Genomic DNA, 24,938 nt, shown 5'->3' with positions numbered 1-24,938 from the left:
TGGGACCCCACCTGGAAGGGAGAATTCAACAGATTGTAGTCCGTTCCAAATCACTTGGTTAGTGCGGGTAGTAAGAAAAGAGGTGATAAAGGCCAGGGCAGGACCGGTGAAGCCTAGGGAAGTAAGTCTTGTTAATAGGACAGAGTGATTTACGGTGTCGAAGGCCGCTGTAAGATCTAACAGTATCAGGTCCGATCTCCCGCCTTCGTCCATGGTTTTACGAATTTTTTCGGTAGCCATGATAAGGGCTGATTCAGTGGAGTGTAGGGGTCTGAAGCCGTGTTGTGAGGAATCAAGTAGCTTCTTTTCCTCCACATGCCGCATTATTTCCTGGTTCATGGCTTTTTCTAAGATTTTTGCGGGTAGCGGCAGACAGGAAATGGGACGATAGTGTTTGGGCTCAGAGGGGTCAAGGGTGTCCTTTTTAAGAATGGGTCTGATGCAGGCCATTTTCCAATTTTTGGGGAATTCTCCTTGAGAGATTATTTTATTGAGCAAGGGGGTCAAGATATTAGCGATGGTCTCAGGGATTAGATGCAGTACATAGGGGGGGCAGGGGTCCAGCGGAGAACCAGATTTCATCTGGGTGATAAGATCGTGCACGGTCCCCACATCAGTGGCACAAACGGTCTGACCGGGGGTGGTGGGGGTGGAAGAGCAAGTGGTAGAGGGGAGGACCTCAGCATTTTGGGGATGGTGTATCTTTGGGTGGAGGAACCTGGGGCAGGGTGTAGCGGGGGAACCTTTTTCGAGTGGTGGCCTGGGGGATGGAGGACGGAGACTTCATCGTGGAGCTGCGGGGTGGGGGTGGGGTCTTTCTCTTCTGGCTCCAGGGGGAATTGCGGGTGGGGGCCTCAGTCTGACTGCGCCTGGGGGAGGGTGTCCTGGTGTGAGGGGCACTCCCCTCTGTGTGTGGGGACTTCCTCTTACCCTTGTAAGCTGGGTCTGCTGGGTCGGTGGGGAAGAGGCCAAGGTCACAGAGGAAGAGCTTCTGTGGAGATGGGGTTGCAGGTGAGGCAAGGGAAGGGGTCTGGGAGTGAGAGGTATCGGAGGACTGCAGAGTGGTTGTGGATGACTGTGTGTCTGTCTGCAAACCATCCCCTGTGAGTGTGGTATCAGTCCCCTGCGCTTGCTTGTGTGCACGTCTAGCCCTTTGTTTGGGTGTTTGTGTGCTGCCCGTGTCTGTGGGTTTGTGAGAATGTGCTGGTGTGTGTGTGCTTGGGACAGGTAGGGTGCTAGGAATCCTGGGTGGTGCAGAGGTAGGAGGGGTGTGGGACTGTTGGAGGAGGGAGACTGCTGCCGTCAGGGAGGAGGCCACAGACTGATTGGTCCTCTGTAGGGCAGACATGCCCAATGAAATGCCCTCCATGAACGACACCAGTTGTGTCAACAGACTGGTGTGTGCATGGAGGACACTCAACATTGATGTCTCCCCTACATGGATCTGTTGAATCAAGTCCACAGACTCCTCACTCAGGGCAGCAGGGGACACAGGGGCAGGGGTGTGGTGCCTGGCACAAAGGAGACATGCTCCCAAACACGGGTGCCTCCACGGACCTCTGGGATGGGAGCCGATGGGAGGGTGGTGATGGTGGTGGTGGGGGCGGTGGCGGGGACAGCCTCACTAGCTGGTGTTTGGTGGCTGCTGACACCCGCCTCCACAAGGGAGTCATCCTCCGAGCTGCTGTGGCCCTCAGCTGGGGTGGCTGTTGCTGAGGACTCCTCGGTGTGGCTCCACACGCCCTCCGTGCCTTTGCGTCCCTCCGACTCCTCGCCTTCTGTCCCAGTCAGGCTCTGTGGCTCCTCCTGGTCCGTGGAGCTGTCTCCTCCTGTGGCTGTGGATGTATCTGGATAGAATTATGAAAAAAGAGAACAACATCAGTCACCTGCACTGACTGCACACACCACAGTGAGTACATCACATCAGAGGGAAGCCCTGGCATCATCAGCTGAACACTGCTCAAAGTGCTCACACTGTTTAGAATAAGCCAATTGTCAGTCTCAACATCAACCATGGCACTCATATCCCTCCTGGACTTGCACCCACATGTCTGTTGCATGTTGGATGCTAATACCCCAATGTGCCGACATGCACCACCTACACATGTTGGACATGCAAGTGAACATGTAGGAGTATGTCACTATACACACATCACATCTCTTGCCACTGACTCAGTACAGGTGTCAGGATGAAGGGATGGCCAGAGTTTCATTTCACATGCTTGTGATGCATGCCAGCAACACACACTATGATGTTCTCATGTCCTGATAGTCAATGCCACAATGGGGTGCATGGAGCACATTTGAACACAATGCAGGATCACTCATAGCAAGTTAAATGCCATGTCACTGGCATGCCTTGAAAGTCAGTCAACACTGTCTCCTGTCACAGGGGCAGGGCATCCAGACAACAACAGTATGCACTGTGTCACAATCATAGCTCATGGGTAAAGCAAACTCTGCAGCTGACAAGTGCACTTGCCCATCCCCTGCAAACAACATATCCCGGATCCAGAAGACCCCACATCATACAAAACCGACATATGAGTCTCTGCGAACACAACTCCCTGTACATGAGCACATCACAGTCTGCTGTGCATGAAACACATCTGCCTGAAGTGCACAGTTCCATACACCATTGTGCACTGTCAAGTCATCACACACCTATATGTCACACAGGTATTGTCTCTCATAGTCACATCTCAGATGTCCTGCTGACCCTCAAACTCATGAACACCCCAGTTGTACGGAAAAGGAAGCCACACCACAATGACACAGAGGCAGACACCTGAAGGCACATGTCACTAAGCACAACCTGTAAGTTGATACACAGGTGTGGGATTACAGAGTGTTTCTAAATGCCCTGCGTAGGCATGACTGCCCAGGTCTACGTGAAACAGTGTTTAGCCCTGGAAAATAGTCAGGTGGCTAAGCAAGTGTGACACACTTGATATACATACTCCTGAGGCACACAAATTGGAGTCCCCTGCTGCATGTGTTTGTTTGAAATACCCCAGCCACATGTGGCGAGTCAGACCAGCAATTGTAACACATATCAAGGGCACACACAGATCACATGTCAGATCTCAGGCATTGTGTAAACAATTGACCCACCCATGAAACCCACAACAGAGTCACGGTAACAGATGCTGTCCGGAAGCTGAAGCATAGCTGCACACACAGTGCCCTAGTGACACAAGTAACAGACTGTAGGGTCCACACCTGTGGATCAGATGAGGAGGGTGCATCGCACAATAGAGGGACATGAGTATTGGACTACAAGACCTATGTAATGTGGAAGTGTGACCAGGCCAAAAGACTGCAATTAGCATGTCAGACATAGTACACAGAATAGGCATGGACTTACCCCCTCCTTGCTGCTGTCTGGCCTTCAGCTGCCCATCCAGGTCCGGGAAGACCACTGCCAGGATCCTGAGCATGTGGGGGGTCAGGGTCCGGTGTCCGCCCCTCCTGCGAGAAGGCGACAGCTTCAGCTGGACCCTTGCGATCCTCCGGGTCCAGCCCCGAAGGTCCTGTCACCTCTTCTGGCAGTTGCGGATCTGGCGCTTGTAGACCCCCACCGATCGAACTGCCCGGGCGATGGTCAGCCATATCTCCTGCTTCTGGTGGGCATCAACATGTGAGGATGACAAAGTTAAAAGTCCATTAACACAAATGGCCCATATTTGTGCTGCACACAGTTGTCATCACAAAGGAAAATGAGTTACACAGGTAGTGCACCCACGGAAAAGGACAAATGCCCTGCACGTCTGACATGGTAACAATGCCTAGGAAGTTTAAGCTTGCACAAATGCACTTTAGCTGCAGAACACCTGTTCATTACATGTACCTACACACTTCGGGAATGAAAGTACTCAGAGAGTATGCTTGCCACTGGTGTACACACTGCTGGTCCTGCTAGTCAGACAACATGCACAATTAGGATGGCAGTGGACTGCACACTCACCTGCTCCCCTGGTTTCCCATACAGCTTGCTGTACTGTGGAAGGAGCCCGTCCAGCAGGGCCTGGTTCTCCTCCTCAATAAAGGATGGGCCCTCTCCAGAGTACGTGCCATAGCAGTAGCCAGAGGATACAGAGACAGCAGCAGTGGTAGCAGGGATGTGGTCCAGTAGCATGTAGTGCAGGCAAGTGAGCTACCTGGGGGCCAGACCTTATATCTGTCCTGCAGAGGCAGAATCTGTGCCATGTGTCCCAAGTGAGAGGTCCAACACGGTTGCATTCTATGAATCTGGCCAATCCATGGAAATGTACGACTTGTACACGTCTTCCGCATCGTTCAAATCTTCACCTTCATAAAACCCTAGGAATTGCAACATTGTTGTAGGCAGCCAACTGAATTTCAAGCGCACGACTCGTACAAGTTTTGAATCCGCATCCGTCTCCATGACAGTCCAGAGCCAATGGGTGCGCACGGTTCGGTCAACTGACTGTACAACACGTAGTTTGAAAATATACACGCACCCATCTCCATACGATTCAATGGCCAAGGCGTATGCCGGTCTCGGTCCATGCCTGCCCGACGCGTATGCATGATAGTCACCCGCGTTGGTCCTCATTGCAGGCAATCGCTAAGCGTATGCAAGGCTCGGTCCTGAACTGTGCAATGCGTATGCATAGTCACCCGCGTCGGTCCTCATTGCAGTCAATGGCTAAGCGTACGCACGGCTCGGTCCTGAACTGTGCAATGCGTACGCATAGTCACCTGCGTCGGTCCTCATTGCAGTCAATGGCTAAGCGTCCGCACGGCTCGGTCCTGAACTGTGCAATGCGTGCACATAGTCACCCGTGTCGGTTCTCATTGGTGTGACTTTTTGACTGCTTCCACTCACATTTACTTGCCAGGGACTCAGATGCACACCTACCACACTACAGCATGTGCCACACTGTATCCCATGGCATGTAAGGCTGCATTCCTTGTGTGTTTGGGGGGCAACATTTGGTTTGTGCAGCCACTCCCAGGCTGTACACGTTTTCATGGGGACAGAATCCTTTGTGTGTTGTGCACATTACCACTGTTATGTGCAACTGAACAGTTATGGGCATGAGTCATGGACACAGTTTCAGGTTGGATATGTTTAGGACATGTCACATACACCCTGAGTCCTGTGGGTGATGGTATGTATGTCACAGTGAGACCTATAGCCCCAATTCTGATGTACACCCACAGTCTGTGTGCATGTTGTGTCTCAGATGTGTCTGATCAAATGTGCCCAATGGGAGACAGTCTCCACATCTATGTGGTTTGTGCATCAACATGGATGTTGTGCGTGTGTCTATGAGATGTACATGTAGGGTCTGCAGAGACAACAGTCGCCACTACCTGTTGGACTCACGGTTGTCTTGTGGCGTGTACATGAAACGCCACGTCATGCCAGTCTCTATGTGGCAATACAGGGACCCTGGGTATCTGCATGGCAAAGATCTGTGATGCCTGGGAGACAGCCCAATGATTGGCCATTGCACTACATGGGACTTATGTAGACATGTGGACTTGAGATGTGAGGTGATGGGCATGTAGGTGACATATGTGTCCATGCCCAACAGCACACACCTCAGTACATTGTGTATTGTCATGATGTATCATGTGATATTTTGCTTGGTCATAGCCACATGGGTGGATTTATTGACAATCTTCCGTTGTTCATCTCTGTACTGCAGAACACCAGCTGTCCATAGACCGTTCCCAGACCTTGAAACCATGCAGGAACGCGACTGCATCCGACAGTACCACTTCACCAAGCCACTGATTGAGGAGTTGGCGGAGCAGTTGGCGCCACATATGCTACCTGGCCGAACATACCCTACAGCACTGACACCAGAGGTGAAGGTGATGGCAGCCTTGCACTTATTTGCTACTGGTACCTTCCAGTACACTGTGGCTACTGCTGGTGGTATGTTGCAAACTATGTTCAGTCGTGTGCTATGCAATGTCTTGGAGGGGATGTTGCATTTCCTTGAGCTGTACATCAAGTTTCCTAGTCCAGGTCAACTCACTGAAATAAAGGATGCTTTTTATACACTGGGGAGGATGCCGAACGTCATCGGATCTATTGATGGTACACATGTTGTCCTGGTACCACCACAGGCACAAGAGCAGCCATACCGGAATAGGAAACATTTCCACTCCATCAATGCTCTGGTGGTATGTCTTGCAGACATGTGCATCACACATGTGTGTGCACGTTTCCCCGGTTCTGCGCATGATGCCTACATCATGAGGAGTAGTCGCATTGCAAAGCTGATGTCACAGATGTCAGACCAGCGTGCCTGGCTTGTCAGTGTGTACTGACTGTTTACCATTGTGTGTGTTTGGCAATGTTGTATTCCACCCTCTTTCAAAACTCAGCTAATTGTTCAATTGTTAGTATGTAGGTGACTCCGGATACCCCAACATGCCGTGGTTGCTGACACCCCTCAGGAACCCTGTAACACCAGTCAAGATGCACTACAATGAGGCACATGGTCGGAGCAGGAGGGTGATTGAGCGGACATTTGGTCTCCTGAAAAGCCGCTTCCGCTGTCCGGACAAGACCGGAGGGGCCCTCCCATATGACCCTGCAAAAGTGTGCAAAATTATCCTTGTATGCTGCATGCTACACAACATGGCAGTGCGGAAAAAGTTGCCTCTCATTCAGGATGATGATGACCTACCTCCGCCACCTGTGGAGGGTCCAGGCCTGGGCCACGATGCCAGTGATGATGATGATGATGATGATGAGGGTGACGTCCGCACACAGCTCATCAACAACTTCTTCACCTGAATGTAAGTTTACAGGGTTATTATGTCAATGTATTGAGTTAGCCTGAAATGTGTTGGGGCTGCTCTGTTGCTGTTTGAGTGTGTCTGTGAGCCACTTGACTGGATGCGTGCAGTGATGTGTCCTTTCAGGTGGTCTGTACTCCACAATAGTGTCGAACTGCTAACTTGTTTCTGTGTAGGTTTATTTTGACATGTTTTGTGCATGTGTATTGCATTTCTCTCCTGTTCTGCTGTGCTTTTGACTGTGTCTTGTGTCTGTCCTTCCCAGGGTACTTTGCCTGTTGTTTGGTCAACACTGACCCCCAACACCCAGAATCCAACACCAGTGTAGAAGCTGTCAATTCCCATCAAGTGGTGTGCCACACACCCCTGGACTTCAATTCTCCGACACTTTGTGACCATGTGTCCACTGTAACGTACAATTACCTTGCAACTATTGTGGAATAAACATGTTGCTGATGTGTAATGAACCTATGCTACGCTTTGTTATTTGCGTTGTCTGTCTTCCCACATCTGACTGACATTTGCTTACCTCACCTGTGGGCTTCTTGCCACTGACTGTGGATAGGTGTGGTGTCTATGCATACCAATGTATTTCAGGTCAACATCATTGTGTGGGATTAGTAACATGGACATGGTGAGTATGTGTTATGGTGCCATAGTTGTGTGTCTCCCTCACATTTGTCACAGCACCATGACTCACATAACGGTGGTCACATTGCTGTAGTATTTGGCATGCACTGTGTTGATTAGCAGATCAACATCTCCATGACACATGACAAGTTGGAATCACAACAGAGGCAAGTATGGTGTACTGGTGAATTTATTTACAAACATGTGAGGATAGTGCACAGGATGGTGTGTGCTGTACATTGGGTTTTGAATCCAAAGTTCACAGTAGAGTTGGAAGTGTTGGTAGCTGAAATGTCCAGAGTAAAGTCCACAGTCATCTGCTACATTGGACCAACATGAACCCTCCATGTCATGTAGGCGAGTTGTGTCAGATACGACAAGGTGAACAGGTTGCGCACAAAGAACATTGTCCAGAACAGGTTTAGAGGCCCTGGGGGATGTGCAGGGACATCTGTGTCTCACTTGTCCTTCTTCGGATGACCCTTCATCTTCTTCGGGGGGGATCCTAAGGTGCAGGCGTCTGAGGTGCAGGGGACTCTCCGCCAGAGTTATCCTCCCTCCCTGTGGCACTGGTAGATGGTGTGGCAACAGATGTTGTGGCCATACAGGGAGGTGTGGATATGTTTGTGCTTATCTGACGGAGGCATTGGAGTATGTCCTGATGCACCGCAGTAAGTGCATCCCACTTTGCCTCCATGCGTGCATGGTGGGCAGCCTGCTACTGTTGAATGTCCTTGAGGATCCCCACTACCTGGCCGAATCCTCCGGTGCTATCCTGGTACGCATCTATGATGTGTGCCAGTTGGGGGTCATCATGCAGTCCAGACCCCTCTGCAAGGCACGCCCTCTGCCTACCACCCCTCCCAGCTCCCCTATCCACAAGGGCAGGACCTGCGGCAGCACGCACAGGTGACACTGGGCCCCCTTGGGTGTTGTTGCTGGTGGTGTTGTTCGTAGCTTCCTGGGGGTCCTGTGTCCCTGTGCTGTCGGTGTTCTGTGGCCTTGTTCTGTCTGTTTTGGCGGGAGTGCCCTGTCTGTTGCCAGATGCTGGAGGTGTGGATACGGGGGTGCAGATGTTGGTACTTCTGGTGCTGCATGATGACTCACACCGGAGGTGCCAGGTTGTTCGTCGTCATCTGAAGAGGACGGAGACGGATCCACACCAGAGAGCTGAGGGTCCACCAGAGTCTCGGACAGGGACTCCTCTTCATTTGGTGCTGTGTCCCCAGCACCACCTGTGTTTAGAAGAGACACACAATGTAAGTTATGTTTCTACAGGCATCAATGGTTCTCATACATCACATTTTCTACTGTACGTCAGGATGCGTGCCTATACACTGCATTGTCCAAGGTTGTCACGGACAGAGAGTGATATTGTTGTGGCACATTGCCCAGCCAAAATGAAACATTTCAATGTACATGTCGAAGTGTGTGTATGCCCAGCTCATGTATACATTTGTCTGTACATGGCCATTACTACTCAAGGGCCATCACGTTGCTGACACAGGTGTTTCATCCCTGTACACATTTGAGCTTTAACAAGGACATACGTGCAATTCCACTGAGGAGATGTTCTAAGATTGGGGCATGTGTGTTGACAGATTTTGCTAGTCTTTGTGTGTCCCATTGGTGTATAGGTACGACATGGTCATAGTCCGGTATGCCTGTGATCTCTTGGAGAAAGTGTTTTTTTACAGTGTTCCTAGTTCCCATCTCATTTCATACAAGTGATGATGTCACCATCGTGAATGAGTCTGGTGCTGATTTTTGTACGTGTATATGTGATTTGACTTGTCAATGTTCTCCATGGTGACAATGATTGGGCAAGGTAGCACTCTGGCTTTTCAATGCTCATGACAGTGAGTGCTGGTGGTGTGTGTGTTGCAGTTTGGCTGCTGTGAGTAGCATGTCTCCTCCAATGCAGTCCAGGTTAGACCTTGTGTCTACAGTGTCTATATTAGTGAGTGGTGTGTTGAGTGAAGGATGCATATGTTGCAGCACGATGTAGGAGTGGAATGCAGCTCACAACAGCACCGAGTGTGAATGAGACCATGCTATGGTGTCGGCTATATTGTTGTGTCCATTCCATTCACTGTCAGATGTCCCCTGTCAATGATGTATATGTGAGTTCCTGTGTGCTTTGTGCAATGTACTATAAATGGCTCTCCACACTTGTCATCTGCAAGATACACCTCCCCAACCAGGCCAGGGGACACCCCTGGACACTGCATCCCCAGACAGTGAGTTTGAACATATGGTTGCAATGGCTGTGTGTGTGACCGTGTTTTTTTTGGCCAGTGCATATGTGTGATTTTCAGCCCATCATTTCTCAGGCCCACGTGTCAGACATCTTGTCAGTCCATTCCCACTCCCTGTGGTGAAGGATGCATATGTTGCAGCACGATGTAGGAGTGGAATGCAGCTCACAACAGCACCGAGTGTGAATGAGACCATGCTATAGTGTCGGCTATATTGGTGTGTCCATTCCATTCACTGTCAGATGTCCCATGTCAATGATGTATATGTGAGTTCCTGTGTGTTTTGTGCAATGTACTATATATGGCTCTCCACACTTGTCATCTGCAAGACACACCTCCCCAGCCAGGCCAGGGGGCACCCCTGGACACTGCATCCCCTGACAGTGAGTTTGAACATATGGTTGCAATGGCTGTGTGTGTGACCGTGTTTTTTTTGGCCAGTGCATATGTGTGATTTTCAGCCACATCATTTCACAAGGCCCACGTGTCAGACATCTTGTCAGTCCATTCCCACTCCTTGTGAGGCGAGCATGGTTCAGTGTGAGCTTGCTGGGCCATGTGGGTGGGTGGATAATGTCTGTGACTGCAACTCCCATCATGCTCTTGGCTACACCCCCCTTCCCAGCATGCCCATACTTCCTTCCTTTTGACTCTGCTTCCCTGTGAGGGGGTGTGACAGCAATGTCAAGATGGCCGACGGTGCAGTCCTGGTGTTTGTTGTTGCCCAGTTCCTAGCATGGCCTTGTGCTCCCCACAACAGAGCCCAGTGTCAGAAATGTTGTCAGTCCATTCCCACTCCCTGTGAGGTGAGCATGGCACAGTGTGAGCTTGCTGGGCCATGTGGGTGGGTGGGAAATGTCTGTGACTGCAACTCCCATCATGCTCTTGGCTACACCCCCCTTCCCAGCAGGCCCATACTTCTTTCCTTTTGACTCTGCTTCCCTGTGAGGGGGTGTGACAGCAATGGCAAGATGGCTGACTGTGAAGTCCTGGGGTTTGTTTGGCTACAAGTCCAAAGAGAGACCCTGTGCTTCACACAGCAGCACCCAGTGTGGTGTATCTTTGGGTGATATTTCACTACAGTGTGAGTCAATGCATTCTACCCGGTGAGTTATGTGGAGGTTGTGTTGAGGGGTGTGTGTGTCTCCACATGTGGGTAAGTATGGTCAGAGCTGTCAGTCCTCCTTCCCACCCGGCCAGACATCCCACCATGAAACGTGCTTCCATTGGAGGGCATGCAAGTTGTCTTTCAGGATGTCAGTCAGTGGTGTCCTGCTTCTGATTTGTGCACAACCCCTACCAGGGCCTTGTGCTCCCCACAGCAGGACCCAGTGTCAGACATCTTGTCATTCATTTTCCACTCCCTGTGATGTGGGCATGGTTCCGAGAGGTCTTGATCGGCCGATTTGGAGGGGGAGCATTATCTGTGACTACAAACCCCATCATGCTTTTGGATACACTCACTCCACCTGCATACCCACTATTCCTTCCTGTCAGTCAGCTGCACTGTGAGGTAGTGTGTTTGTGGTGGCAAACTGTCTGACAGTGTTTTTTTGGCTTGTGCCACTGCCGTGCTCTATTTGTTGGTAGGTATGTACATGTCATGACACAGTTACAAGTCACTATGAGACGGCAGGTATTGTGTTTGTCTGACTGGCATACACATCTTGGGATGATTATCTATTGGTTACTGTGGCTTTGCTAATGGTGCATGGTTTCACTGTCCCCTTGCCACACAATATTGAGTATGTTGGTTGTATACTCACCAGGCTCTGGTATGTCTGCTAGACCATGGACGCTCTTAGGTTTTAGGATGTCCTGCACCTTCTCCTCCCAGGACCTGAAGTATACTGGTTTGGCAGGAGGGCCACTTCCAGTGCGCTGACTCAAGGTGTGATCTTTCTCGATGAGTTTCTTGACCCTCCTGCGCACGTCATACCACCTGTTCTGGATATCGTCCTTTGTGCACAACGTTGGTGCTTGTGCGTTCACTTTGTCCACAATCCTCGCCCACATCTTTGTTTTCTGTGACATGGGGGTCATTTGGACCAATGTACCAAATAAGTGTGGCTCTACTCTGATGATCTCATCTACCAGCACTTCTAACTCACTATCTGTGAACTTTGGATTCTTCTTTGGGGGCATGGTGATGTGTGGTGGTGGTGAGTGATGTGTGTGTGAGGGTGCAAGTGAGGGTGGGTGAGTGTCGGTTTTGCTAGCTGTATGTGTGGGTGATTTTGGTGAGGTGCTAATGGTGTGAAAGTTGTGTGATGGGTGAGTTGTGAGTGTGTCTGTGGTTGCTGTGTGATGATGTTTTCTGCTGGCTGTTGTCTTCTATTTGCAAAGAATCATGGCAGTGATTGATGTCCTTTATGTAGGTGCAGTTGTGGGTGTGTCTTTGTTCAAAGTTTTTTTTGTTGATATTTATTGGCTTTGCCATTGCTTGTTTGGTCCTTTTTTTGTATTTTTTCCTTTGGGTTTTCTAGGCATGAAGGAGACATTCTTCTGACTGAGACGGACGCTGATGTTGGCTTGTGCGGGCTTGTCCGGGTCATTCACGCTGACTTTCTTCTGTGTTTCATACGCATTGGTCGCGGAGGTCTCTATTGCTTCAGGTCCCTGTTTTCTGTGCGTGTCGGTCATGCGGCTTGGGCTCCGTGTGAGTCGGTCTGGATTTACACTCATTGCATCGTACTGCGCGGATCGGACATCGCGGGTACGTGTCGGTCGGGTTCATTCCTGGTACGTGTCGGTCGGTGCTACTCACCTCCGTTTTCTGGGCGAATCAATGTTTTCCCTAAGGCTCGGTCGTACGGCTTGTATTCCGTACGTGCCGGTTGTAATTCACACGCGTTGCATCGTATTGCACAGTTCGTATGGCGCCGGTCTGTGTCAGTCAGTCTCCGTTCCGGGTCCGTGTCAGTCAGTATGTTTTGCGGCCGGAATCGGAATCGGCCCCTCTGAATTTGAATAATGTATTAATATAATGTGTGATTTCTTTATAAAAACTCCTGGGCTTTAGTATTGAGGGGCTCATTTTTCAATTTTTCATCTTGCTCATTTTAGCTGCTGAGTTGACTTTTAATTTTTCTCCTGTCCATTTGTGTTAATTTTTCTTATGGGGAGGTTGCCCCTACTCTTTATGAATTTGACTCCAAGGGCATACCGAAACTTGTTTTGCAAGGGTTACATTTAATGATTCTGTAATTCTGTATTTAGGCCTTAATGGCATTTTCATGTATATTTCTCTGTACCGCATTTACTAAAAATGATGTAATAAATATTTTTTTTGTCTAATTTTTCATCTAGAACTTAGTTAATAATGCATTTTCATTCATTCTGTTTTACTCTGGTGAAATGTGTTTTTTCTGTGAGGAGTGCAGTCTCTAACCCCTAGATCTATTGGTGATTCTGGAGCCCAAGCAATTGGGCAAGAATTGAGGTGTTCAAAATGGTAAACGACCTTTACAACGCAGTCGTTACACAGCGGTATGTTTACATCGCGGTCATTAAAACGCAAGTCGATACCACAACATGCGCTGGATGGCGCTATACACTAAGGAATAGTATGATTTACTATACCAACACCTTCCCTACTTTTACGTAGGCTGGAGTTGGAAAAGTAAATCATACTAGTCCTAAGTCCAGCGCCCTCCAGCGCAAGTCTTTGTAACAACTGCGATGTAACCTACCGGAGTCTAACGACTGCATTGTAACGTCACATATTTGTTCAAAATATTGGGGTTCAGATTATTATTGAGGTTCATCTCCCACACCTGCTTAAGATTGAATTTATTGCACTATTTATTTGTATTTCCAATTGCTGGCACATGGTTTACAACTCACCCCAATGTGATAATGTATTGATACAAAGCACCATTAACCTTGGGCAGGTAACTCTGCTCCGCCAGTGGAGGTTGCGTAGATTTGCCCACTCCGCGCTCTGTGGCGAAGGCGGTGTTAGAAATGGCGGTTTCTGGTTGGCTAGGGCTTGCACCAAAGCCAGGCAGAAACCACCACTCTAGTCAGGGCTGGGGAGTTACACGCCAAAGATAACCCCTGCTCACCCCCTTGGTAGCTTGGCACGAGCAGTCAGGCTTATCCCGGAGACAATATGTAAAGCGTTTGCACGCGCACCCAGCAACAACACCCAAGGCCCACCACAAAAGAAACTCCACACAAGGTATTATATAAAAATAGCCTTTGTATTACCAAAACACATTAGATAAAAACACACACTTTACAATGTGCCAACAGGCACGGGCAGAATTTACAAGGGATTATATGTACAGGGGACAGGGCCACATGGACCACTGTCAGGAATTAGCACTTTTAGAACTTAGTACTTAGAACATAGGAATATAAAACTATTGTAGCACAAAAATATAACATGTAGCACACAACCAGTAACTACTGGTAACAGGTAAGTACCACCTACGCAACCCTAACCACCTTAGGAAAATATTACGCAGGGGAATCAGGACCTCACTAGCACCACCTGTACTAGGGAGCAAAACAACCACCTAAGTATCACAATACCTGTAGGGGTCTAAGCACAGTACACATGATGTATCGCAACACATTCAGAGGTGTAGGGAAGGAAAACACATGATGCATAAAATACATTCAGTGGTGTAAAACAAGGCACATGATGCATAAACACCCATTCAGAGGTGCAGGAAAGGAAAACACATTCGCCACCACCTGTGGCAGTCCCTAGGCCAACTGGCCTCGAAGGGGCAAGGACGCCCTGTGTCTCAATGTCAGGGGGGCCTAAACGTGGCAGCTGCCCACTAAGTGCTGGGCAGCTGGGGAAATACTGGGGCACCACGGTGCCTTCCAAACCAAATATGCAGCACTCACGTGGAGCCTCCCTGGGCTCTGAATATTCAACACTCGTGGCCCCCTGAGCCCCTCTGGGCTCTACAACAAGAAATGCCCCCCTAAAGCCTCCGTGGCTCTGAACAACTCTGTGGGGCAAGGTGGGAGCGGCCCGCTGCCATCTGGGGCCGCTCTATCAATGAAAGAACGCCCCCGTATGTTGGAGTCTTCTCGGGGCTTTTTAACATCCACGGCGCCGCGTGGGAGCCTCGTGGGCTCACCACACGAAAGAAAATGCCCCTGGACGTTTAGAGCGCCGCGCGTTCTTAGCCGATAATGTCTCCCCACGTTGGAGTCCCTCTGGACTCTGGGCAGCGAAGAGTACTGCCCCCGACATTGGAGAGCCGAGCGAGGCTCTCAGTAACAAGGTGCCCGCGTTGGGGGCGGGGGCCGCTTGAGGAATCAGCCGGTCTGGGACCGGCACCCACTGTACCCGTACGGAGTCCCCCAGCCTTTCCCTACTCACCGGGCTGTTCTCTGGGGACTGCGCTCCTCTGCCGGCAGCACTTCTCGGTCGCCGGAGCGCGGGGTGGGCTCCCGGCTGCTCCCTTCGTCAGCGCGACGTTCTCCCTCGAGGCCCCGATCACGTGGGCCACACTCCCTCCAGCTGGACCAATCCCAGCGCGGCAGGGGGATGACGCGGCCGGGACTCCGGGCTGCGGCGGTGATTGTCGGTCGCGGTGATGCGGGGTGGGCACCCGCTAGGGGGGTCAAGAAACAAAAGCGGCAAAGTCCCTGGCGGGGTGGGCACCCGCTAGGGGTAGTAACTTCCCAATAAAGCGGGGTAGGCTCCCGCTCGAGCACCACAATGCGGGGTGGGCACCTGCTTTGAAGCTGGCAAAATAGCAGGGAATCCCTACGTCGGGGTCCCCTCGCTAATAATTGCAGCGCCGCGCTGCTGGCCACAAATAAAGCGCTCCCAGCGCTTAGGGATAAAAACAAGATCCAGAAACAAAGTCTTCAGATGCAGGGGGCAAGGACTGGGCCCTGGGCCAGCTCACAGGGCCCTCCAGCAGGGAGGCAGTCCCCAGTGGCGGTCTCTCCTGGTGCCCAGCAGCGGCAGCCCCCCTAGTTAGGATCAGCACAAGAGAACAAATTGTAAGGGGACACAGCCCCTTCTTATACTGTAAAACCCTTTGTTCTTGGCTCAGGGTGAGGGGGAAAACCAGTCGCAGCTGGTTGGGGAGCACCCTTGATGTGCTCAGCCCCTCACTCTATTCACTGGCAGGGCTAGGGTCATCAGTCGCACCACAGGGGGCGGAGCCAGCATTGTGTGGGGAAAGCCCTGCCCTATTCAGGTCCAAGGTGCACTCCTCCCGAGCCATCAGCATTCTAATCTCACACTCACCACTGGGGCAGACCCAACCAGACTCCTGGAGCCAGGCTCACCAGCCAGCTCCAGCCAATCACTCGCCAGACACACTTTACACTAATATGCCAACTCCTAGAAGTGGCACTTCCGCACTTGGCATAATCACACATTATACATCATTGCAAAGCATTCAATCATACGAGTCCGCACATACCAAACTCGAGCCTGCACACCCCACGCATCAGGAACTACCAGGGACACATACATTCCCCATGCATTCCTATGGGAGGGCAGGCCTATCTCACCATACGCACTCAGAGTGCGCATGCACTTTACTCTGGGACACAGGGAAAGTGCGCAGAAACCAAAAATCACTACCACCAGGTCACCAATAAAAGGAAAAAAGTTCAGGGGTGAACCTGCCAGAAGGGCCAAGTCCAACACAACCCCCTTCCAGCCAAAACGCAGGGGAGACCAATCACCACCGTGATGGTCTTACCTGCTTGGGGCGATAAAACATGGACGCAGGCCCGCAACGGCAGGGACACTCTCCGGTTTTATGCCACTCTGGACCCACGTGGTTCCCTTTGGAAAAACTCGGCGGACCAACTGGGCTACCCCACTGGTACTCCTCAGCTGTCCGCGGCCAGGATAAGGGCCTAGGCCACCCAGGTCCCACTGGTCCTTGCCTAACCACAGAGTGGGGGGTAGTAACCCCTGGCACATAGTGACCATTTTCCACTCTTCCCCTCATCAGGGCGGTTCTGAACTGCCACTGATCCTCCAGCCCAGGGTCTGAACCCTCAAGCTGACCAAAAGTCACGGGAGAGGCTCTCCTCCCCCTATCTCTTCTTCTAGGGTTCTGCCCTCTCTTCCTCTGAGAGGCGACCCCGTAATACAATTCACCTGCCAACTCAGGACCTCTCCCTGAGAACTGGTCTCCCAACCTAGGATTTAACCCCTCAGGTTGCACCGGGGTCAGAGGTGGGCTCTCCCACCCTCTGCACCTCCTTCCAGAGTCCTGCTCCCTACCAACTGGGGTGGTACCTCTGGAAGAAGAACCGGTCAGGACACTGGTTACAGTCGTCCTACCCTTCAGGTCAGGCTGATCCTGAACCTGGCCTCCCAACCTCTGGTCTAGAACGTTTGGTGCAATAATTGCCTGGCACTCCAGGACTTGTGGGGATTCACACGCCATCCCCCTGAGGCTGACACATGACCCATGTGTCGTGTGACTGTCTGTCTGGCGCAGATCTCCCGTCCCCTGTCCACCTGACAGTGCGCGAAGATCCCCAGAACAGAAGTGGCGCCACCCCGGTCCCCCCAAGAAGATCTAGCCCAACTGACTAGTCCCTGGACCACTGGTGCATCCACTGGGAAACTCATCCCCCAATCACTCCTCACGCTGGACTCCTGTACCCTCCCTACCGGAGCTGTACTGCCAGACTCTAGAACCACAGGAGCTCTGCTTACAGACGCTCCTGGTCCTCTACTCACTAGGAGATCTTCCTCAAATGGACTAACAGGACAGCCTAGGTCCCCAACCTGGTGTTCCCTCATGAAACCATCCAAGTCCTGAGGCAGGGTTTCGTACGTCTGGGGACCCTCGGTCACCCACTTACTCCCGCTCCACTGAGCCAGGCAGTAAGCCCCTACACCCTCCTCGCTATCCTGGGACCTAGCTGGGCTACACTGAGCCTCTTCCACAACGCTGGACTGGAAGATACCTGAATCACTACTTTTGGAGTCACTCCCTAATGGCTCTAGAGAACCTCTAGCACTTTCCCAGTGCTCTGCTTCATCCCCAAGCTCAAATGGCCTGGACAATCCACTCCTCAACAGGTGTTGGCGCAACCCCGGCACACAACAACTGAGCAGGTGTTCTTTGAGAACCAGATCACACAGTTTATCATAATCATATCCTGCGGGAACTCTTATCCAATCAAACAGTGCATTCTCACACTCATCCACAAACTCCTCCCAAGACTGGTGAGACAGTTTCCTACTGCCCCTGAATTTCGACCTTAACTCCTCCTCCTGGGAGACAGGTACCAGACTGGGGGAACTGGGACTGGGATTTCCTACACTGAAATCTATATAGCTGCCACCACTGGACTCAACCCTCCCTGGGGAATCCAGAAAACCACAACTGCGCTCAGGGGACAACTTACCCTCCAGAGCTAGTTTCTCCCTGGTGAAGGCCCTCTCAGCCTCCTCTATCCTCTCCTGCGCTAAGACCCTCTCGGTCTCCAGCTTTTTCTCCTCCATATTCAGCTGCGCCATCGCCTTGGCATGCTCTAACCTGAGCTTCTCCATGACCAGATGATGTTCCCTTTCTTCCCTCCTATCTACCCATTCCTCTGGGGACAGGGAAAGGGATGGTGTGCTGCTCCTGACACTGGACCCAGCAAGGGACTCCCTATCTATGGGGTCTTCTCTCTCTACTGGCGTCCCTGTCAGGTCACTTTCTTCCTCCTCTTCAGATTCCTCAGGGCTCCCCTCAGACCCACCACCCTCTTGGCGTGCGGCCCGGGCCCTATCTTCCTCACTGCACTCACGCTCCCATTCATCCTTTTGCCATAGGATCAGGTTGTCCCTCAGTTTGGACTGGGTATCTGACTCACCCACCTCTATGTCTCTCTCTTCACAGAACCTAACCAACTCTAACATACTGTATCTAAACATACCACAGAAATTAAAAGCTGGCTCCATTTTGGCGGACGTTCTCGAGAAAAGTTCAACACAAGGAACCTGGGTGTCTGAGCTAAAACAGGAGTACACAATCCACAAAGGACACCTTTAGGAGAGGAAATAATGGAACTCAAAAACAATAATCCCCAAAACATGTGATTATCTAAATGCAGAGTTTTGTAGTGCAGACAGTCGCTGCTGCTGTACAGCGCAAACGCAAGTCCAAATCCCACCGCTGATCACCAATGTTAGAAATGGCGATTTCTGGTTGGCTAGGGCTTGAGCCAAAGCCAGGCAGAAACCACCACTCTAGTCAGGGCTGGGGAGTTACACGCCAAAGATAACCCCTGCTCACCCCCTTGGTAGCTTGGCACGAGCAGTCAGGCTTATCCTGGAGGCAATGTGTAAAGCGTTTGCGCGCGCACCCAGCAACAACACCCAAGGCCCACCACAAAAGAAACTCCACACAAGGTATTATATAAAAATAGCCTTTGTATTACCAAAACACATTAGATAAAAACACACACTTTACAATGTGCCAACAGGCACGGGCAGAATTTACAAGGGATTATATGTACAGGGGACAGGGCCACATGGACCACTGTCAGGAATTAGCACTTTTAGAACTTAGTACTTAGAACATAGGAATATAAAATTATTGTAGCACAAAAATAGAACATGTAGCACACAACCAGTAACTACTGGTAACAGGTAAGTACCACCTACGCAACCCTAACCACCTTAGGAAAATATTACGCAGGGGAATCAGGACCTCACTAGCACCACCTGTACTAGGGAGCAAAACAACCACCTAAGTATCACAATACCTGGCGGGGTCTAAGCACAGTACACATGATGTATCGCAACACATTCAGAGGTGTAGGGAAGGAAAACACATGATGCATAAAATACATTCAGCGGTGTAAAACAAGGCACATGATGCATAAACACACATTCAGAGGTGCAGGAAAGGAAAACACATTCGCCACCACCTGTGGCAGTCCCTAGGCCAACTGGCCTCGAAGGGGCAAGGACGCCCTGTGTCTCAATGTCAGGGGGGCCTAAACGTGGCAGCTGCCCACTAAGTGCTGGGCAGCTGGGGAAATACTGGGGCACCACGGTGCCTTTCAAACCAAATATGCAGCACTCACGTGGAGCCTCCCTGGGCTCTGAATATCCAACACTCGTGGCCCCCTGAGCCCCTCTGGGCTCTACAACAAGAAATGCCCCCTAGAGCCTCCGAGGCTCTGAACAACTCTGTGGGGCAAGGTGGGAGCGGCCCGCTGCCATCTGGGGCCGCTCTATCAATGAAGGAATGCCCCCGTATGTTGGAGCCTTCTCTGGGCTTTTTAACACCCACGGTGCCACGTGGGAGCCTCGTGGGTTCACCACACGAAAGAAAATGCCCCTGGACGTTTAGAGCGCCGCGCGCTCTTAGCCGATAATGTCTCCCCACGTTGGAGTCCCTCTGGACTCTGGGCAGCGAAGAGTACTGCCCCCGACGTTGGAGAGCCGAGCGAGGCTCTCAGTAACAAGGTGCCCGCGTTGGGGGCGGGGGCAGCTTGAGGAATCAGCCGGTCTGGGACCGGCACCCACAGTACCCGTACGGAGTCACCCAGCCCTTCCCTACTCACCGGGCTGTTCTCTGGGGACTCCGCTCCTCTGCCGGCAGCACTTCTCGGTCGCCGGAGCGCGGGGTGGGCTCCCGGCTGCTCCCTTCGTCAGCGCGACGTTCTCCCTCGAGGCCCCGATCACGTGGGCCACACTCCCTCCCGCTGGACCAATCCCAGCGCGGCAGGGGGATGACACGGCCGGGACTCTGGGCTGCGGCAGTGATTGTCGGTTGCGGTGATGCGGGGTGGGCACCCGCTAGGGGGGTCAAGAAACAAAAGCGGCAAAGTCCCTGGCGGGGTGGGCACCTGCTAGGGGTAGTAACTTCCCAATAAAGCGGAGTAGGCTCCCGCTCAACACCACAATGCGGGGTGGGCACCCGCTTTGAAGCTGGCAAAATAGCAGGGAATCCCTACGTCGGGGTCCCCTCGCTAATAATTGCAGCGCCGCGCTGCTGGCCACAAATAAAGTGCTCCCAGCACTTAGGGATAAAAACAAGATCCAGAAACAAAGTCTTCAGATGCAGGGGGCAAGGACTGGGCCCAGGGCCAGCTCACAGGGCCTTCCAGCAGGGAGGCAGTCCCCAGTGGCGGTCTCTCCTGGCACCCAGCAGCGGCAGCCCCCCTAGTTAGGATCAGCACAAGAGAACAAATTGTAAGGGGACACAGCCCCTTCTTATACTGTAAAACCCTTTGTTCTTGGTTCAGGGTGAGGGGGAAAACCAGTCGCAGCTGGTTGGGGAGCACCCTTGATGTGCTCAGCCCCTCACTCTATTCACTGGCAGGGCTAGGGTCATCAGTCGCACCACAGGGGGCGGAGCCAGCATTGTGTGGGGAAAGCCCTGCCCTATTCAGGTCCAAGGTGCACTCCTCCCCAGCCATCAGCATTCTAATCTCACACTCACCACTGGGGCAGACCCAACCAGACTCCTGGAGCCAGGCTCACCAGCCAGCTCCAGACAATCACACGCCAGACACACTTTACACTAATATGCCAACTCCTAGAAGTGGCACTTCCGCACATGGCATAATCACGCATTATACATCATTGCGAAGCATTCAATCATATGAGTCCGCACGTACCAAACTTGAGCCTCATCACCCCATGCATCAGGAACTACCAGGGACACATACATTCCCCATGCATTCCTATGGGAGGGCAGGCCTATCTCACCACACGCACTCAGAGTGCGCATGCACTTTACTCTGGGACACAGGGAAAGTGCGCAGAAACCAAAAATCTCTACCACCAGGTCACCAATAAAAGCAAAAAAGTTCAGGGGTGAACCTGCCAGAAGGGCCAAGTCCAACAGGCGGAGATAGGGAAAATTCTGCCACCGTGGCAGAGCGGAGTGAGCCGCTTCCTCCCCCTTCTAAATAATAAAAGAAGGGACTTACCTGTGTTTCTGCCGCCTCACCTGTCTGGCTGCTCTCCTTCCTGCTTCTCTTGTGTCTTTTCTCATTAAAAAAACACTACGTTGTATGTCTTGCGAGTGCGCATGCGCACAGGCAAGACGTACAACGTAGTGTTTTTTTCAATGAAGAAGGACACGAGGTGGCGAAGAGCAGGAAGGAGAGCGGCCAGGCAGGGGAGGCGGCAGAAACACAGGAAAGTGCCTTCTTTTTATTATTTTTAAAGCATTTGAGGGGGGGGAACGGAGAGGGAGCGGAGCGGAGCTATGCGTAGCTCCACAGAGTTTTTTTCAAACTCTGTGGAGCTACGCATAGAGGCATTACGCCAGCTCCGCCCACCCTTAACACCATACACATATTGCTATTTTGCAATTTATATTCTTCCCCATTGAAACTTTTTTTGGTCCCTGTTTTAAAAAATGTAAATACCCAGCGCCATAAGGAGAAATTGGTTTTAATTCAACAGCTCCCATCTGAAAATAGCTATACAACAGTAATATACTTAACTCGGATAGCCATGAAGATTAGAAAACGGCATAGCAATGCAATTTGAGCTATTGATCTTTTTGTAAATATCTTCCTGCATAAATTGTTTACCGGTTCTATCTTTTTTAATATTTGTGTAATGTGTGTATTGCTATACTAATTCGTACCTGAATAAAGAACTATTGACTGACTAAGACATCTGTGATATGTAGGCTACTTTTTGAGTGCGAATAGCTTTCAACATGATTGAGGCAAGTTTCAATTTAATTCTGGCTTCAAATGGAAGACAGTATATGTCATAATACATAGGTGAGACATGGTGAATTGTCTCGATTCCATCAGTTATTCTTGCAGCAGGTGTTCATCAAAGCTTTAATTAGAAACAAAGTGTACTTTAGGATGCCTGTCAAATTTGATTTGCAATAATCCAGCTGTGTGAAGATAAGCCTTTGGACAACTATGCAAAAGTCTTTAGGTTGAAGCAGGTGTTTTAGATTTTTCCAGGAGAGTAGAGTTGCTCTTGCTGATTTTAACATGTTATTGATGTATGATGACAAAGAGAGATGGGGTCCTAAATAGACGGGCAAAGACTCAACTTCAGAGGCAAGACCAGGAAAGAAGTCATCAGCCAGGAACTTCTAGTCCCAAATGCAGCCAAGAATGCCAAGATGCCAGAAATTTCAATCACAGAGGGTCTAAATAGAGGAGAGATAGACAATGAGGTCAACAGATAATCGTGGATGTGATTAATCTAATCCACAAAGTATTGATGCAAATAACTGAATTATTCCTCAGTTGGACACATTATGGAATATGTACTGTGTGCATTGAACTATTTAGAACCTGATCATCTGAAAATATGATGTAAATCTTACAGGTCTGTGGCACAGTCATGCACTTCATCACAATGTTTTATTATTTCATATATCTTGGGACTTGAAAACTGTGGGGAATGAAAAATGTGTTACATTAAGAAAGACCAACACTATGATAATTATGCTATCATTTTGGTGACTTTGCCAGCCTAGGGTCCTACAAAGTGATAATCATGGATCACTGTGGGGGGCGTGGCTAATCGCTGAAGGAATAAGCAGCACGGATGCGGAGCTCCTGGCTGAGCGCTGCCATCCTGGTCCCTCTTCAGCTGTGATTACCAATTTCGCCCTTCAGAACACTACCTTGGGGCATGCAATATTAGATCCTCTCTGAACTGGGACTGATAGATACACCTCATAGCAGGGAGGAAACTGAAGATGGACCTGGACCCCACAAGGTGGCTGAAGACAAAATGGCAGCGTATCAAGACCCACAGACCAGCCTGCCTCCTGGGGACTGGGTCTGTTTGCTCTGTAATGGGGCTGAGGCCGTGTGCTTTCCTCCACCCCCTCCATCTGGGAACGAGTGCAGCTGCAATGGTGTGGCTTACCTGGTTAAAGAAAGGACCGCCATGTCCTGCGGGCCCCAAGTGGCCAATCAAGGTGGTGAGAGGAAATCTGGTCAGTGCTGTGTCACCGGTCTCGGCGATGTATTCCCGGAATTGCAGTGAGTGGAGCTGCCAGCTCCTGACTGTTCCTTTGCCCGTCCTGGTGTCTACTGGGATCACTGGGGCTGCACTGCCTGGCATGTTTTCGGCAGCTAATGGAGCCAGAACTTTACACGGACCATGGTGGGGGGAGGGTCCTGGGAAGCTACTGACTGGGAACACAGAATGCCCGTAAGGACAACCACCAAATGACAACACGAGTGCAAGTGTGCACTCCGCTGTGTTGCTCTCCCAGTTTTAACTCTTATCCTCCCTCCCTTTCTTGTTTACCTTGTTGCCTCCAGGGCCTAACATCACTGGCAGCCCCCGTGGGCATTAAAAAGGAAGCCATCTGCAGTGGCGCAGGAGGGGGAGATCCCGACCGACACATCGCCACATAACCTATTAAGGCATGGCACGGTCTCAACTGCTCCTCTGCTCTAAATTCACTCTCCTTGATGAAGGTGCAGAGTGATTTCCAATAGCCCGGGCGACTTTCAGGCAAGATTCTATCCCTCTCAGTCAGCATGAGAGAATGCTTGCTGGGCGGAGGACCTAGAGGATTGCAGCATCGAAGGCTCTTCAAACTTTGGCTGTTACCTGGCTCTGCGTGCTGGTTCTGCAGTTCTAGGGTGTGCAGAGACAGTACCCATAGGCCACCTCCCGCCTCCTCCTCTTTTGAATGGGGTGTATCAGAGAGACACACCTGGGAATACTTGAGAAAGGGCAGTGGGGCCCATTTGTGCTCATATTTATACACCACAGGCCCCTACCTGCGTATTTCCAACATTTGGGTTAAGTGCATTTGCAGAGGTGAAGTTGTTTGTTTGTCACTTTGTTTAGACCTATTATTCTATATTGCCCACTAACAGCCTTGGCTCCCCCACACTGATCTGACTGCTGACCTTGCTTCTAAGTGAACTAGCTCCTGGGGGGCCTGCAACCTGAACACTACATCTGCATGTCCTTGTCCCACTGTCAGGACCTCCAATTAGACAATACCTTGGGTTAATTGCCGCTCTTTTGCCATCTGGACATTTCAGGCATCAGGGTAACGTTTTTGTGACCTCTTATCTCAGGTGCTTCACTTTCCTAACAGTCCTTGACGTGCATATTTGGTGCATAGCCAAGGAGTGTAGAGAGATGGACTAGTACACCAAGAAATGAGACTCTAATAACCCCTCTCCATCTCTTGACCATCTCCCTTCCTCACAGGCCCCTAAGGATGAAGACAATGGGTCAAGCAGTTGGGACACAATGGGGCAACGTTAGAAACTATTCCACAGGCAACTTCTGCATCCCGAGAAGCACTTGAACTCAAAATTGATACTTTGGTCACTGATCTGGGT

The sequence above is a fragment of the Triturus cristatus genome, chromosome 4_1 (genome assembly GCF_964204655.1).
Source record: "Triturus cristatus chromosome 4_1, aTriCri1.1, whole genome shotgun sequence".
NCBI classification, from domain to species: Eukaryota; Metazoa; Chordata; class Amphibia; order Caudata; family Salamandridae; genus Triturus; species Triturus cristatus.
This window is presented reverse-complemented; position numbering follows the sequence as displayed.